The 15189-nt window shown below is 38.5% G+C and overlaps 1 protein-coding gene across 1 annotated transcript in view; it reads right to left on the bottom strand.

Annotated features, from left to right (window-relative positions):
- LOC125240255 (glycogen [starch] synthase) overlaps positions 1–13844 on the bottom strand; it is a 57143-nt gene extending 43299 nt beyond the window's left edge. The window contains exon 1 of the mRNA XM_048148101.1: positions 13653–13844. The gene's annotated coding sequence lies outside the window, so the exon portion shown is untranslated. The remainder of the gene's footprint in view (positions 1–13652) is intronic.
- Positions 13845–15189: the final 1345 nt, after the last annotated feature.

A 15189-nucleotide genomic window follows, 5' to 3' on the forward strand; every position in this document is an offset into this window, starting at 1 on the left:
TTTTTCTAAAGTACGAAATATCAAAATTTGCAAAGCAGTTAATACTTTTATTTATGGTTATTTAGACTTAATGTTAACTACTAAACGAATTTAATCAAATAACTTTATTTTCTGGTCTTATAAAAGTAACATTTACGAAATCTGTAGTTGGTAGTTATCACTATTTACTGTTGGCAACACCACCGCCTCTCCACGCTGCACGCAGCATCGGGGATTCCCCAATAAACGTTTGTATACTGAATGTTAATCGAATTAAAATGTACGTTATTGTTATTGAAACACGTTACAACTCACGAAAAACCGTTATTGTCGAATTATTTGTTCATCTGAAAAAAAAACCGTATCTAGAAAAAACCACAGGTGCTTTCATTTTTTTTTTCATAATTCTGAAAAAAAAATCATTTGGTTATTTTTCTGTTTGCAACCCTAGGTAGGGCATAGCGAATGATATTCCGCTTTGTGTGGTAGGGCACAGCACAGCGGATATCATCTCGCTCGAATCTAGAGCAGAGCCTAACTGGGGAAGTACCTCCGCCTTACAGAAGACCGCAGCCAAATAGCACTAGACCCTACTCATAGTGGTGTGTTCCTGCCAGTAAGGCTGCCAGAGCTCAACGAGGGTGCCGTGTGCTGGTGACGGAAGGACCTACGTACGGAACTAATTTGTTCCGTCTATTGTCCTTTGAATCGTCGGCAACTTGTACGCTCCTTTTTGCTGTGTACCTAACACGGCATAACCTAACCACAAAATTAAAATTTTGAAAAAACCCCCGACTGCCACATAGTGCACCGATTCAGTTGAAGGGATGGAAAGCGACATAGGCTACTTTTTGTCTCTTTCTAACGCGAGCGAAGCCGCGGGCAAAAGCTAGTAAAAGTATAAAGGGAGTCACAAAATATTCACCCGTGTGGTGACGGGTTAAGAATTTCACCACCCCCTTTCTTCCTCTGGGTGTCGTAGAAGTCGACTGTGGGATACAGGGTTAAAATAAGGTGTATATACGCTGGGCTACCAGGGGCCCGTTTCTCGAAAGATACAAGCCTTGTATTACAAGTGTGTTTCCATGACAACCCATACGATTTGACAGTTCGCGCACTTGTAATACAAGGCTTGTACCTTTCGAGAAACGGGCCCCAGGTGCTTTAACCGAATGGCATTTCTGCGACGCGAAACGAAAACGAAATGCCGCGAAAGGTAGTCTGGCTCTGTCGCGCCAATTCACACGAGCGACAGAGATAGATAATTACGAGCATTTCGTGAGCGTTTGTGCTATTCGGCTATACACTGAGAGAAAATACAACCAGTTTTCATGTTCGTTCAACAAGTTTTTTGGTTAAAATAGCGCCTACGTGCTCTTTGGTTCAAACAACAAGCTACTTGTCATTTGAATCGGCAATATATTTGAATCAACAAGTCGATTTTATAAAAACAACCTGACACATAATATTGTTTTAAACATACGTTTGGCTGATTCAAACGGATAAACCGCAACAAGTCGAACTTGTTAAATTCACAATGCAAATTTCTCTCAGTGTACGCACCCTATTCCGTTGTATCTGACATCTGACAACTGCATATAAATCATAGAAGTTGCTGGTTCTGGCGTAAATCCAAAATGTGGTTATTAACGTCTACAAAGTCAGTACAAATAAAAACAAGTGACAATAGATACAGCCTTGGCAATGAATGGTACGGATTTTCCACGCAAAATTCAAAACTACTACTTAGTTTACGAATAATAATTAGGTATTGTGCATGTCTGCGGCCACGGCCGTAAAATCTAGCATATAGCAAAGTTTCTGTGTAATGATTTGATTATAGTCACATTTTTAAAAATATTTTAAGCGGGTTACTCACGTATTAAGTCGATATAGCGTTCGATATGTTTCGGGAGTTTTATAGTTAAAATAGTCACATTATTATTTCTATTTCGAAATAAAATTAAAATTTTGAAAAAACCCCCGACTTAGTAGACCGATTTTCATGAAACATGGCTAAGACCACTCCCGACCAATTCAGCATTCAAACAAAAAGAAACTAATTCTAAATCGGTTCATCCGTTCGGGAGCTACGATGCCACAGACAGACACACACACAACACAGACAGACAGACAGACGGATAAAAAGACAGACAGATACGTCAAACTTAACACCCTGTCGTTTTTGCGTCGGGGGTTAAAAACAATTGGTTGCTTCAGACGAAGGACAAACCCGGATATAAATTCATCATCATCATTTCAGCCGTTAATCGCCCACTGCTGAGCATAGGCCTCCCTTCGCGTATGCCACTTATCCCGGTCCTGGGCTAGTCTCATCCAGAGGTGCTCCGCAGTTCTTCAAATGTCGTCCACCCAACGAGCAAATGGACGGCAGGCCAGGAAGTAAATTATATTCACATATACATACATACATTCATACAATCACGCCTGTTTCCCAGAGGGGTAGGCAGAGATCACGGATTTCCATTTACTACGATCCTGACAAACCACTTTCGCTTCACACACTTTCATAACGTTTCTCATACACGCTCGTCGGTTTCGACTACTTCTGACCTGGCCTTTTTGCAATATTTCCCCGAATTGCGATCCACATATGTCTATGATTTTACACTAATATGTACAAATAAATGTATCAATAGGTACCAGTGCAGTTTGAAGCAGTAAAGTCCCCAGGCTTTACGTAACATTCTACATTGCACATGCAGTCTTAGGCCCCCCACAGACGGGAGACAAAACTGTTTTGTCTCCGTCGTATTTGTATGAAAAGTTGCGTCGCCTCGTGTGCGCACCTTCATACTAGCCCATAGACCGAGCGACGGAGACAAAACAGTTTTGTCGCCCGTGTGCGCGGAGCCTTATCAATCTTATCAAACGCGAAATCGCACACGATTTCAACGATATGTAAATGTGACACTGGTGACACACCTCCGTCACATTTTATACATAGGAACAGCATTACATCATGACGTGAGTGCAAGATAAAGTTAGTGTAAAGCCGTGCTCAGTACTATAATTTATCGTGTTGTCGTAGAGCTAAGATGGAAAACATGCCTGCTTATCAAATGTCTTACGGCCCAGCCACGACATTGGTCTAAGCGCGGCAGCGGCGAGCGGCAGCCATACGTGCGAATGAAAAGTCCCATCGCTGTGTCTCGCTTCAATGTATGGCCGCCGCTCGCCGCTGTCGCGCTTAAACCAATGTCGTGGCTGAGCCATTAAGGGTACTACAGATTATAGTACGCCCGAACTATGGCCTGTTTCACAGCCTGTTTAACACTTGACTTGATACTGTCAATTTCAACTTTCGTGAGACGTATTTTTTACCCCCGACGCAAAAACGACGGGGTGTTATAAGTTTGACGTGTCTGTCTGTCTGTCTGTCTGTGTGTATGTCTGTCTGTGGCATCGTAGCTCTCGAACGGATGAACCAATTTAGATGTCGCTTTTTTTGTTTTTTGAAATAAATAAATATTATAGGATATTCTTACACAGATTGACTGAGTCCCACAGTAAACTCAAGATGGCTTGTGTGTGTTATATATAGAAAACGTCCATGACTCAGGATCAAATATCTGTGCTCATCGTAGGTACAAATAAATGCCCTTACCGGGATTCGAACCCAGGACCGCGGCTCAGCAGGCAGGGTCACTACCGCCTGAGTCAGACCGGTCGTCAAAAGCTCTTGAGAGCTGAATTAGTCGGGAGTGCTTCTTAGCCATGTCTGATGGAAATGAGACCACTATTTTTCAAAATATAAATTTTGTATTGTGGTTATAAATATTGAAAAGAATAGAATAGAATTCATTTATTCGTTAAAACACACACACACACAAAATAAATGTTACAAATAAGAAGACATGAAAACCATGGCTAAGAACACTCCCGACTTAACTTTCAGACAAAAAAAAACTAAATCCAAATCGGTTCATCCGTTCGGAATGCACAGACAGACAGACAAACAAACAGACAAACAAACAGACAGACAGATAAACAAACAGACACACACACAGACAGACACGTCAAACTTATAACACCCCGTCGTTTTTGCGTCGGGAGTTAAAAATACCTATTCGAGAATAATAAAATGGGTTAGTTACTTACTTCATGTAATGAATGGGAATATTTGTGTGGATCGTCGTAGCATTGAGTATTCTGTCCACAATGTTGATGGCGAGAACTTGTTGCACAATTCTTCAAAATATGCCAACAACGCCGTTTCAGAGAAAGTTGAAACATTTTTTTGCAATTTCCATGTCAAAACAATCATAACATTTTTGGTACGCTTTATCTGACTTTTCATGTAACAAATTGTCAGTCACTTTGAGCGCCCATAGCCTTGATTTCTTCGGAAGCGAATTTTTCACCAGAATCACTCATAATTACTTATGTTTTTGCACAATAACGTCGAATTAAAACAAACTACACACCACCGAAATAGTTCAAATAGTTTCGTGATAAGTTTACAAATGTCAAACATACCATAGACAAGAGAAATAGAAAATAAGCCGGTTTTCAATTACGAAAAATGTGGTTGCGTTCAAGAATATTTAAATGTCGAATGTAAAATTATTGGATAAACTTATGATTTTTACCTTTGTTTTGCAATATCTAATATGTAAAACGCATTTAAGTTTATTTTTTCATCTTGATTTAAATTATGAACCTAAATATTATATTATTTATTAAAAGTTACTTATTACTGTAAATGAAAACATACCTGATAAATGGAAGTTGTGCTTTTAAAAAAAAATTAACAGAACTCCTATATTCATATGATTACTGCTAGCAGTAATCCTATGAACTTATAGACAAATAGACTTTCTCATCGTTACTCAAATGAACTTAATTTGGATACCGCTGACAATAATCTAATTGACAGATTTAAGTGCTGGAGTAGAAAAACACAATTAAAAGCACCATTCTCTCGTTTATTCTACTTATCACACGAAATTGTCACGGTCACGTCGCTCTAAATATGAAGGAATGATAGCAAAATGATAGACAGACCGCGTTTCGTTTAGCACTCAGTAACACCAAGAATATAGTGTTTTTGTAACTACAGATAAGCTAAGAAATACGCAAAACATGCGTGCTTATCGAATGTCTTACACACGAATATGAAATCTTATCACATGGCGCCTATACTCGTACTACGTTTAGGTATTTTAATAAATATACTAGGTATGATGGTCGTCAATGCCGTCATTTACATTCGTGCCTACACATTACGGTGACCGCTTTACATCAGGCGGACCGTATACTTGTTTGCCACCGACGTAGTATAAAAAAAACATTGATGAGAGCTTGAGAGCAAAACAACGACCTGTCTGCTCGTTTGCCTCCTATCCCATAAAAAAAAAAAAAAAAAAAAAAAAACAATAAGTTTTTTGCAAAAAAAAAAAAACCTTTTTGGCACAAGCTTTTATCACCGACTGTACCTTTCTTTCAACAGTCATCTACTGCTCCCCGAGACGTTTCTTAAAACCCCTTACTCGATGGAGATACGACGTTTCACAACAGAGTTCCTATGACCACCTTTCTGCTCTATCATCAGATCAGCTCCATGATACCATAATATTGCATTGTCACATGATTTATATATGTGTGCAAAATTTCAGCTCAATCGGAAACCGGGAAGTGGGTCAAATTTAGCTTCTACGTTTTGACGCACACTAACATACTAACAAAGCAAGTTGAATAAAAGCTTGTGATAAATATACTATACTAGGTATAATGCCGTCATTGAGATTCCTGCGTACACATTTGATACTAGAGCAAAAGAAAAATTCGAATATTGAACCCACGAGCATAGAGGGTGGAACGAAAAGGGGAATCTCGAGCACTACTGGTTTCCAGACACGAAGGTTAAATAAAATTATGGTGCCCTGTGAAACACAAAACTTTAGTTGACCTTTTAAGTTGATTTTCGGCTAGATGGCGCTAATATCAAGTTAAGAATATGGGTCAAATTGACAACACTGAGTTTCAAATTTTTTTATCCTGTGTCGAGAGATAGCTTACTGTGAGACTGTGACTACTGTCTGTGTGTGTATGTCTGTCTGTACACATTTTACTTTGATAGTAATTAACCCCCGACGCAAAAACGACGGGGTGTTATAAGTTTGACGTGTCTGTCTGTGTATGTGTCTGTCTGAGTTAGTCAGGAGTGTTCTTAGCCATGTTTCATGAAAATCGGTCTACTATGTCGCGGTCGGGGGTTTTTTCAAAATTTTAATTTTGAGGTCAGGTTATTATTCTTTATAGGTACTTGAACCTCTTTGATATGATCATATGAACTAAAACTCCAGAGATTTCGTCTAAAGATCAAAATACAACTTCCTCATATCGTATATTTGTAGATTGTACCTTGACATAGACCTATTTATACACTTGCTCATAATCTTGAACAAGTGTAAATAAATAATAAAACTAACTGACCGTCGGTAGACTTTAATTCTTTTACAAAAAGGTTGATATTCTGTCAAGAAATGTAGACGATATGTGATATAACTGATAAGTTTATCAACGTTGTGAACAAACAAATGTGTAGTGTGCGTGTTCAGCTGTTATCAAAGTTATCAATATTATCATCGGTATATATCGGACCAACACATCTTTAATATGTTAAAATATTTAGAACACATATAACCTTCAACTACATCCAAAATGAGCTACACACGCTCTCGGTTACCTCACAGTTACCGCCTACCATTGAGAAATAAGTAAGGGAAGAGTTGTAACTCCATACATCAGTAAATGCAAGTTATTTGTAGTGACATCTAGCGTCATCCACGCGACAATCACGCGTCAACTAGCGTAAATTATCAGTCTACTTGTCAATAGATGTCGCGACGAACAAAAAGTCTAATATGCTCAACAATTTCTGTTTTCAATTCCTTCTGCTTGTCGTATAAGTTGTAAACTGTTTTAATATTAAATTTTTGTCAGACGCAACACTGTTGAAAACTAGTGTCGAGTAGTGCTACTGATAATTTACGCAATTTGACGCGTGATTGACGCTAGATGTCACTACAAATAACTTGCATCTACTGATGCAACCAGTCGAAATGTCACATCTCACTCATGTTAAGCGTAGCGTAGTACACGAGCTTAAACTGTGTGCGTAGGAACGCGCTTTTCTCATATATTTGATCGCCACTGTCCGAGGTGTCGCGTTCTTGACAGGCGACAACTGTCAGGTAACCGAGAGCGGGTGGGCGGCACTTTCAGCGGGGAGCGGGAGTGGCCATACTGTCCGATAGTACTCTTTATTATACTGTGCTAATAAGTATTATCACTTGCATGTTTCTCGTGTCCCTCTCAATATTTTGCATTTTTAACCGCCTTCCAAATCTCAAAGGAAGGGGTTATCAAGTCGTCTGTATGTTTTTAACCGACTTCAAAAAAGGAGGAGGTTCTCAATTCGACTGAATGTTTTTTTTTTTTTTTGTATGTTCCTCGATATCTCCGAGAATTGTGGACCGATTTTCAAAATTTTTTTTTTGATCGAACGGGTATAACCCCGAGATGGTCCCATTGGCACCAAGTCAGGGTCTGATGATGGGATCCTGGAGAAATCGAGGGAACTCTTCAAATGTTATAGGCACATGTAATGTTTTTAGTGTATTTTTCAAAGGTAAACCAGTATTTACGCCTGATGGTAATAATTTTATGTGGCTGAGCTGATGATGGAAGGTCAACTCCTCAATGGTTAGGAGTTAAAGGATAATTCTTTCACTAGTGTACATATATTCGGACTGATACGTATAATATCAATAGGAACCACTAAAAATCAACAAAAAATAAACTTTTTTAACAAAAAATAAAACCGCCTTCAAAAATAAGCGCGTTACAAAACACGGAGAAACTAAAAAGCAAAAAATAATAAACCTTTGAATTCAGATTTCTTATCGTATTGCAATAATCTAAACATCCAAATTATAAACAAATCAATTATTTTTGGAGTCGGTGCCAGCCTGCGTATGGTTGGGTGGGGCAAACAGGCAATAGCAAGGCGACGAACAGGTCTGGTACCGACTACAAAAATAATTGATTTGTTTATAATTTGGATGTTTAGATTATTGCAATACGATAAGAAATCTGAATTCAAAGGTTTATTATTTTTTGCTTTTTAGTTTCTCCGTGTTTTGTAACGCGCTTATTTTTGAAGGCGGTTTTATTTTTTGTTAAAAAAGTTTATTTTTTTATTTTTTTTTTATTTTCTTTAATGTTTGTTCCTCGATATCTCCGTCGTTACTAGACCGATTTTGAAAATTTTTTTTTTTGATTGAATGTATATGCATACAGATTGGTCCCATTTTTCTCAGAACCCAGTTCTGATGATGGGATCCTGGAGAAATCGAGGGAACTCCTCAAATCTGAAAGGCATACATATGGTGATTTTTGTGTTTTTAAAGGAACAGCATGCATTTACGTACGGAACAGTGACATTTGGTGCAGTGGAACTCCTGATGATGATCAGAATGGAACTCCTCAAATCTGAACGGCACACTTATAGTGACTTTGGTATTTTTATAAGAACAGCATGCACTTACGTCCAGAACAGTGATATTTGGTGCAGTAGAATTGCTGATGATGGTCAGAACGGAACTCCTCAAATCTGAACGGCACACTTATAGTGACTTTGGTATTTTTATAAGAACAGCATGCACTTACGTCCAGAACAGTGACATTTTGTGCAGTGGAACTGCTGATGAAGAGTGAGCCGCCCCTGGTTAGAGTTCCGTTCTGATAATTATTCTCATCTGTAAGTACTTCAGAATCATCCAGATTTCAAAATTGGTTCAGAAATGACGGAGATATCGAATAACAAACATTAAAAAATATACAGACGAATTGATAACATAATCCAACATTTGAAAGTATTTATCACCAGAACCCCAAAGGAAGGCGGTTTTTTTTTTCTTAAAAATTATACACGGTCCATTGCTGATAAGACAGTTGAAGATCGTTATCTGTGAAGTCGAGTGTGAAATAATAATCTATCAACACGCGTCCGTTCGAAAAAAAACTCATTTTGATGCAGTTTTCACTCGAAGTGGGACTGTAGCATGATTCTAATGATATGTCTGACATGTCTTGAAATTTTAAGACTAGAAATAAGTTTTTTGCAAAAATTTAATTTTTGGCCCAAGCTTTTATCGCCGACTGTACCTTTCTTTCAACAGTCATCTACTGCTCTCCGAGACGTTTTTAAAATCCCCTTACTCGATTGGGATACGACATTTCATAACAGAGTTCCTATGACCACCTTTCTGCCCCATCATCAGATCAGCTCCATGATACCATAACATTGCATTGTCACGTGATTTACATATGTGTGCAAAATTTCAGCTCAATCGGAAACCGGGAAGTGGGTCAAATTTAGCTTCTACGTTTTGACACACACTAACATACTAACAAGGTAAGTTGAATAAAAGCTTCTAAAAAAACAATTCATTGAGGAGAAGCACTCTCTTCTGCGAAAGATTGTCATCTTGGCTACACCACATTTTAAGGTAGTTCTTTAGTACCATCGACAACACTGTTAGCTGTACATCTGTAATCCTTATCACAAGGACATAAAGTCTACCGATGGTTAGTTAAGGGTGTTGCTCTTTGTACCCCACTGCCTAAGGGTTTCCTCAAACCTATTCATTTACGTTAACTAAATGTTAACGTATATTAATTACATTTTTTTTATTATTATTATAAATTGGCTTACTCTTGGCCACAGACTAGCCAAAGGCAAAGACGTGGCCTACGATGGAGTGAGCTCGCCCAGAAGATGCCTGTTCACTTTTGATTTGAAGGTTGCCGGGTTATATGAGCTCAGAAATATAGCCGTCGGCAAGGAATTCCACTCCTCACAGAAGGAAAGAATACATACAAGAAACAGCGTCAACTAAATGAGTTACGTACAATATTTTATAGTTTACATCTCTCACTATATCGCGATCAAACGTGCGTGCCGGATGACGTACCCGATAAACTATAAAAACGAACATTAAATTATGAATAAATACCTCAGGGACCGACCCCACTTAGGCGTCGCGTGTCTTGCAGCGCGCAACGGACGCCTCCGTCACGCCGCCTGAATGTAACGGCGTGGCGGAGACGTCCGTTGCGCGCCGCAAGACACGCGTCTCATGAGTGTGGACGCTCGCTCAGAGTTCTTGCTAGTCTTTTTAACCCCCGACACAAAAACGAGGGGGTGTTATACGTTTGACGTGTCTGTCTGTCTGTGGGATCGTAGCTCTTGAACGGATGAACCGATTTAGATTTAGCTTTTTTTGTTTGAAAGCTGAGTTAGTCGGGAGTGTTCATAGCCATGTTTCATGAAAATCCGTCCACTATGTCGCGGTCGGGGGATTTTTTCAAAATTTTAATTTTGTGTTTATTCTTTACATGCTACCATTGAAATTGTTTCTACATTGGGTGTCACTTGCCTCCCTGTCTACGCTCAAAATTGCATTTTAGGATCCATCACTACGCTCAGGATTCTACTTTAGTTTTAAAATTTCTTTCTGTGCGAATCGAATCGAACACTGTAGATGTAAACAGAATTTTGCTCTCTTGTGACACATTGTTATTGCGAGTTCAGATACTTTTGATCACCTTGGCCACTCCAATGTATATGATCATGACTGAAATAACCTAACCACAAAATTAATAGTTATTTATTATACAAGGTGGCAAAGTTGTATTTTAACGCCGAGTGTGGAATTGAAAAACGAGCAAGTGAAAGGACTCTATAGTTGAACCACGAGCGAAGCGAGTGGTTCGAGAATAGAATCCTGAACTTGCGACACACACGAGAAGTAAAATACATTTGCACCCGAGTGTAACACAAAACTTTTCCCCTCACTATAGCGAGGAAACTACAACGCAAAAAATGCGTTTATCGCTGCTTCCAGTACTTCTACAGGTGGTAATTGTGGTAAATCATCTTTATTACTAGATTCACCTACTTTTATCAATTTTAAAGCAGTTAATTTGACTTTATTCAAGGTCAAATTACTTTACCCACTAGTGGATAAAATGCGTTTTTACCCGCTGGTATTAAAGGACAAAACACGTGTTTCCGAGCTAGTGAAGGGAAAAATTTAGAAAAAACCTCCAACATACTGGACCAATCTTCACGAAACATGACTAAAAACACTCCCGACTAAGCTTTCACACACAAAAAAAAAACTAAATCATCATCCGTTCATCCGTTCGGGAGCTACGATGCCACAGATAGACAGACAGACAAGTCAAACTTATAACACCCTGTCGTTTTTGCGTCGGGGGTTAAAAAACTAATTCTTAATCGGTTCATCCGTTTGGGAGCTACAGACAGACACGTCAGTCGTTTTTGCGTCGGGGGTTAAATAGTGTCTAAAGTTGATTAACCTACACTCGTAAATGTTAATGTTATCAGTCTACTCAATTCACTTTCAATCCCATTATCATGTTTTTGATTATGTAACGGCATATAACATACTTATCTGTTCATTATTAGAGTGCTAACCAGTTCGCTAACTACACGTTCATATATTTATGCATTTGTTTAAATATAACTTTTTAGGGTTCCGTAGTCAACTAGGAACCCTTATAGTTTCGCCATGTCTGTCTGTCCGTCCGTCCGTCCGTCCGTCCGTCCGTCCGTCCGTCCGCGGATAATCTCAGTAACCGTTAGCACTAGAAAGCTGAAATTTGGTACCAATATGTATTTCAATCACGCCAACAAAGTGCAAAAATAAAAACTGGAAAAAAATGTTTTATTAGGGTACCCCCCCTACATGTAAAGTGGGGGCTGATATTTTTTTTCATTCCAACCCCAACGTGTGATATATTGTTGGATAGGTATTTAAAAATGAATAAGGGTTTACTAAGATAGTTTTTTGATAATATTAGTATTTTCGGAAATAATCGCTCCTAAAGGAAAAAAAAGTGCGTCCCCCCCCTCTAACTTTTGAACCGTATGTTTAAAAAATATGAAAAAAATCACAAAAGTAGAACTTTATAAAGACTTTCTAGGAAAATTGTTTTGAACTTGATAAGTTCAGTAGTTTTTGAGAAAAATACGGAAAACTACGGAACCCTACACTGAGCGTGGCCCGACACGCTCTTGGCCGGTTTTTTCTCTTTTCTTTTGCAAGCTTTTATTCAACTTAAAAAAAAAAAATTAAACTTGTCTTGTTAGCATGTTAGTGTGCGTCAAAACGTAGAAGCTAAATTTGACCCACTTCCCGGTTTCCGATTGAGCTGAAATTTTGCACACATGTAAATCACGTGACAATAGGCTACTTGCCTCCTAGTCAAATCAGCTTCTTTTTGAGAACTGTCAAAACGAATTTGAACGACTTTCTAATATGGAATTTATATGAAATTGAATTGAGTGATGTCACGGTCAACTCAGTTAATTTATATATTTATACCTAAGTTATTAAATAGAAATTGGATTTAAAAATAACTTCTGTCCATGTTTTTCTTATAACTATCTGATGCTTTATTTCGTGCATGGTATAGAATATTTTATTTTAACTACAGTCAAGTACCTTATGCAATATTATGGTATCATGGAGCTGATCTGATGATGGAGCAGAAAGGTGGTCATAGGAACTCTGTCATGAAACGTCGTATCCCATTGAGTAAGGGGTTTTTAGAAAGTAGATGTCAGCAATTCCCGTTAAGTTTGTACATTTGGATAAATTTGGATCACGTCTCCGATTTGGATAAAAATTGGTAGGCTGACAGAGTCCATGATGCTGAGCAAGATCCGCTAGGTTTCCCAAAATGTCTTATGTAGTTTGTATGAAACCTTCCTTTTTTGTTACCAGGTTTCTATACATTTTCGGTAACAAAAAAGGAAAGTTTCATACAATCAACCTAGGACATTTTGGGAAACCTAGTGGATCCTGCTCAGCATCGTGGACTCTATCAGCCTACCAATTTTTATCCAAATCGGAGACGTGATCTAAATGTACAATCTAAACGGGAATTGCTGATGTAGTAGTATTAGATGACTGACAAAGAAAGGTACAGTCGGCGATAAAAGCTTGTGCCATAACCTAACCACAAAATTAAAATTTTGAAAAAACCCCCGACCGCGACATAGTAGACCGACTTTCATGAAACATGGCTAAGAACACTCCGGATTAACTCAGCTTTCAGACAAAAAAAATAATCTAACTCGGTTCATCCGTTTGGGAGCTATGATGCCACAGAGAGACCCACACACACAGACAGACAGACAAACAGACAGACAGACAGACACGTCAAACTTATAAGTTATAACACCCCGTCGTTTTTAGGGTTCCGTAGTCAACTAGGAACCCTTATTTTTTTTTTTTTCTCTTTATTTAGAATTTTATTAGGATCAAATTATTCACAGCATAAAAATATTAAAAATACTGTCAGTAATAATAAGCTCGAATTGTTGAAAAAGTGGTCGATGATTATTGACCGCTGAAACTAAGTCCGATAGATACAGACGCACGTAAAAATACCTCGAGCATTGAACTTGAAAAACATCGAAATGTAAATTGTTTTATTTTACAAATTACGTCGCAAAACCGGAAGGAATTTAAAACTATTTTTAACCACGCCGCGTGAATGAAAAGCAGCGTCGTTGTGCGGCATTATATCTCATATATATCTACACTTACCGTTTAATAACAAGCGAGTTATCACCGACTACAAAAAGAGTTCTCTTCACAGTTTTATCACTTAAAACACTAAGTAAAACGTGGTGGGAAGCGAGTTGGCACTGTAAGAGGTATTACGGAATTTATTTACGTAAACTCGGGTGCGGATACATGACTTCGCGGGTAGAATATCCAAATGAAAATAGTTTTATAGGTTAGCAAACGTCAAACTGGTTTTACATGAAGGTCACCTTGATGTGACAGCGTTGGGGCGTTTTTCGTCTTTAACTTTGCTTTTTTTTTTATATTGCGCTTGCGCTTGGTGCTACCACACGAAGCATGCACGGGACGACATTGCAATAATGTTGTCACTTACTTCTACTCTTTTTAGGGTTCCGTAGTCAACTAGGAACCCTTATAGTTTCGCCATGTCTGTCTGTCCGTCCGTCCGTCCGTCCGTCCGTCCGTCCGTCCGTCCGTCCGTCCGTCCGTCCGTCCGTCCGTCCGTCCGTCCGTCCGTCCGTCCGTCCGTCCGTCCGTCCGTCCGCGGATAATCTCAGTAACCGTTAGCACTAGAAAGCTGAAATTTGGTACCAATATGTATATCAATCACGCCAACAAAGTGCAAAAATAAAAAATGGGAAAAAATGTTTTATTATGGTACCCCCCCTACATGCAAAGTGGGGGCTGATATTTTTTTTCATTCCAACCCCAACGTGTGATATATTGTTGGATAGATATTTAAAAATGAATAAGGGTTTACTAAAATCATTTTTTGATAATGTTAATACTTTCGGAAATAATCGCTCTTAAAGGAAAAAAAAAGTGCGTCCCCCCCCCTCTAACTTTTGAACCATATGTTTAAAAAATATGAAAAAAATCACGAAAGTAGAACTTTGTAAAGACTTTCTAGGAAAATTGTTTTGAACTTGATAGGTTCAGTAGTTTTTGAGAAAAATACGAAAAACTACGGAACCCTACACTGAGCGTGGCCCGACACGCTCTTGGCCGGTTTTTGATAAGATTTGAAGTTTGAAGAGGACCGCGGGCTGTCAAAATCGTTCATATCTTCTTAGTAGTTTGTGAAATCGTTGCAAACTTACCTTTCTATGACTATGCCGGTGTAGTGTAGCACACAGGTATGTAAAGTGATAATCATGGGGATTAGAGGGGAAGGCACCATTCAAAGAATAGTACTAATATGCGGGCCATTTTTTTCAAAGTTGTCCACCGCATTTTTTTTTTTTTTGAAAATTTTATGTGGTTTCCACTCAGAATCGCGAGATCTCTCATTTCAATCCTAATACGAGGAAAGTAGTTTTCCAAGGTTTTTTTCCAATTTCGTTACCATTTTTTCATACATTTTGTATGGCGGTAACGGAATAGAAGGTTTGAAAAATGTATAGAAATCATGGGACATTTTTTTTTCTCCTATCAGGATCGAAAGACCTCGCAATTCTGAGTATGAATCGCGTAAAAAATACCCATGTTACAAAAAAAGTGGGGTGGACAACTTTGAAAAAAATGGCTCACGCACTATTCCCCAACAGTGGGTAAT

The sequence above is a fragment of the Leguminivora glycinivorella genome, chromosome 27 (assembly GCF_023078275.1).
Source record: "Leguminivora glycinivorella isolate SPB_JAAS2020 chromosome 27, LegGlyc_1.1, whole genome shotgun sequence".
NCBI lineage: Eukaryota > Metazoa > Arthropoda > Insecta > Lepidoptera > Tortricidae > Leguminivora > Leguminivora glycinivorella.